This window comes from Curcuma longa, chromosome 20 (genome assembly GCF_044706935.1).
Source record: "Curcuma longa cultivar G26 ecotype Majalengka, Jawa Barat chromosome 20, ITB_CL_G26_1.1, whole genome shotgun sequence".
Lineage (NCBI taxonomy): Eukaryota > Viridiplantae > Streptophyta > Magnoliopsida > Zingiberales > Zingiberaceae > Curcuma > Curcuma longa.
Genome location: NC_133880.1, coordinates 5,799,278 through 5,803,198, shown reverse-complemented (window position 1 = coordinate 5,803,198; position 3,921 = coordinate 5,799,278).

Below are 3,921 nucleotides of genomic sequence, written 5' to 3'. Positions count from 1 at the left end.
TACCTTGATACAAGCTAGAGACCTATACAGAGGATATATTTCTTGAACATATAATGTGATTACAAATTTATTTACTATAGCTTGACCCAAAGATCACAACGAATATTAGTTAACTCTACCTTGCTCCTGATATTTGAGGCATTTTTTTGTTCACATTAGATGTATGGGCCATGCAAGAGTGTTTTGACCAATATATATATATATATATATCTTCACAAGGTTCTACTTGAGCTATAACCCTTGAAGAACTCAAATGTTAGGATACACCTCCATTCCACCATTTTTAGATGTCTGCATGACACTGTTAAAGGGCCCACCATATCCATAACATTATCAGATTCTTCGATAGACACATTTGCTCAAGCCACTCAGGTGTTATTTGAAGGAGCTTGAGGTAGTAGAGGAGGCCGTTGGCAAAATCATGGAGGTTCTACTCATGGATATGAGATATGATAGACCCAAATGTACCCACTGTGGGAGATTTCGCTATGTTAGAGATGTATGTTACTCTCTTCATGACTTTCCACCGGGCCATCCTCTACACATTGCTTATGTAGTACAATCAAATACGGTGACTTAGGATGTTATATCGACTTCTAGAACTTCTAGTTCTAGCTGTACCATTATTGTTCCTAGCTTTATGTTGCAATAGAACCTCATCACTGTAAACTCTGCCTTATTTCATGGAGCTACCTTATCCCATGGAGGTACATCTACTATGCTTATGTTATATTTTATCTAGCCTTCTACTTTCTACCTGGATTCTTAACTAAGGTGCCTTTAAACATACATTTGGTAATATTCACTCATTTTTTACTCTCATTATGTCGCTTTACTCATTCACGAGTGTCATGCTTGTCAATGACTCTTTCATAATGGCAAAAGATATTGGAAAAATTCCTATCACTTCATCATTATCACTTTTCCTTTGTTCTTTAGGTGTTTTTACTTTATTATTTATCAATAATGTTATAATTTTTTTGAATTTTTATGTCATATTTGCTTTTAGTTCCACTCAGGATTCCATGACAATGAAGGTGATAAGTGTCGGTCATGAATCTTTGGGATTATATCAATTATCTACAACACCTCTACCTTTGTGGTTGACTGTTCGAAGTAATGCCTATAAATTCACTCTCGTCTTGATCATCTGAGTCGTTATAAACCTTAGCAAATGGCCCCTAGTTTGCCCCCATTCTTGGTCATCCGTGTCTTTTTAAACCACAAGAAATGGTCCATAGTTTGCCCCCATATTTTGTTTTGGTCATCCAAGTCTTTCTAAAGCATAACAAATGGTCCATAGTTTGCCCCCATTTTAAGTTTTAAGTATGAGTTTTGTCTATTTGGAAAATAAATTTGAAAAAATTCTCACATAATTTTATTCATAAACCAAGGATACACTTTTATACAATGAGAATTAATAAATAAGGAAAGAATAAATAATAATAATAAAATATTAAACTAAAAATCAATTATTCTTAATCAAATCAATGTAATTGATTATATCCTTTTTCACTCATGATTTGATTGACTCACCATAAGAAAAGATTTGATTAGTTTCTATATCACCCATGATTTGATTGACTCTCCATAAGAAAAGATTTGATTATTTTCTACACTTTCCCTCAAGCTTGAATGTAGATATTGATGAGAGTTAGCTTGTCTTTAAGAAATTTATGAGCTTGTTCAGATAATCCTTTTGTAAGAAGATCGGCTAGTTGGTGAGATGTAGGAATATGCTCAATACCGATAATGCCTTCATCTACCTTTTCTCTAATGAAGTAACGATCAACCTCTACATGCTTTATTTGATCATGATGAATTGGATTGTGAGTTATATTGATAGCTGATTTATTATCACAATGGAGTAGTATAGTATCTTTAAATTGAATTTTCAAGTCTTTCATCACTTTTTTGATCTCGATGAGTTCACAAATTCCATGAACCATAACTCTGTATTTTGCTTCAGCATTATTTCATGTATCCACAGATTATTTTTTACTATGCCATGTCACTAAATTTCCACATACCATCGTGCAATACTCAGAAGTAGGGTTGGGTCGGTACGGTATACCGAATTTTACATACGATACCGTATACCGTACCGAAAATTTCGGCATAAAAAAAACCTATACCATTACCATACCGAAAATTCGGTATACCGAAAATTCGGTATACCGAATTTTCAGTATAGTATAAAATGCATACCGATCAAAATGTTCGGTATATCGATCATACCGAAATACCGACCAACCGACCGATCATACTGATCATACCGATCGTATAAAAATGTTCGGTATACCGATTTGATACCGAAATACCATACCCAATATCAATTTTAAAAATAATAAATAATTTATAGGAGGATATATAATAGGTGTTTCGGTATATACCGAAATACCGAAAAATAATAATTTCATACCGATACCGATACCGAAAAATTCGGTACGGTATTATACCGTACCGAAATTTTCGGTATGGACGGTAAATATTGGTATGGTATGTGCGGTATACCGAAAATTCGGTATTTTTTCCCACCCCTATTCAGAAGTTGACTTCCTATCATCAAATGATTCTGCCTAATCTATATCAGTGTATGCACACACTCTTCTATTCTCAATTTTTGTAAAGAACAGGTCTTTTCCAGGAGTTTGTTTCGGAAATCTCAAGATTTTGTATACTACATTTAGATGACCTTGACATGGTGAGTGTGACTTACTAGGCTAACTGTAAAGACAATATCTAGGCGTATATGTGAGAGATAGATGAATTTTCCAACAAGATGTTGATAACTATGTTTGTTAATCAGATTTTCTTCAAATATTTTTCTCTTATTCCCCAGTTCAATTGACATTTTACTTGGCTCGCATCCCAACATGCTAGTTTTCTTTAACAGATCTAAAGTGTATTTCCTTTTAGAGACTGAAATACCTTTTTTGTTTTGAGCAATCTCCATTCCTAGAAAATATCTCAATATTCCAAGATCTTTGACTTCAAATTCTCATGCCATCATTTTTTTGATTTCTTCCAATTCTTTATTATCATTCCCAGTGATGATGATATCATCAACATACACTATAAGAATGGTGATCTTTCCTCTATTAGAGTATTTCACAAATAGTGTATGATTTGCTTATCCTTGAATATATCCAAAGTTCTTGATTACCTTGGAGAATCGATCGAACAAGGCACGGGGTGACTGTTTTAAACCATAGAGAGATTTGTTGAGCTTGTATACAGTTATACTACCCAAATTTTCTTCGAATCCTGGAGGTTGATTTATATAAACCTCCTCTTCAAGCTCTCCATTGAGAAAGACATTTTTTATATCAAATTGATATAATGGCCAATCTAAATTAACCGCTAATGATAAAAGAATTCTGACAATATTAAGTTTGGCAACCGGAGCAAAAGTCTCAATGTAATTAATCCCATAGATTTGAGTAAAGCCTATAGCCACTAGACGAGCCTTATGTTTTTCAATTGAACAATCAATCTTGTACTTAATCGTGAAAACTCATTTATAATTAACAACACATTTCCCTTGTGGTAATTTCACCAAATCCCAAGTATTATTCTGTTTGAGAGCATGCATTTCTTTAAACAACAATCTTCCACTTAGGAATAACTAGTGCTTCCATAATAGATCTGGGAATTAATTCACCAGATAATTTTGAAGAGAAAATACAAAATGTGGAGGATAGATTAGAATAAGAGATAAAGTTCAAAATGAGATATTTGGGATGGGATCAAACACCCTTTCCGAATGCAATAGAAATATCAAGATCAAAAAATATACCTGACTCATTATAGGATTCTACCATTGGTTCATCTTCTTAGCTATAGCTAGAATTCACAATTTATTCATTAGCTTGAGAAGTCTTTCTCCTTGAATAAACTAGGATATCCAGTTTTTTACTC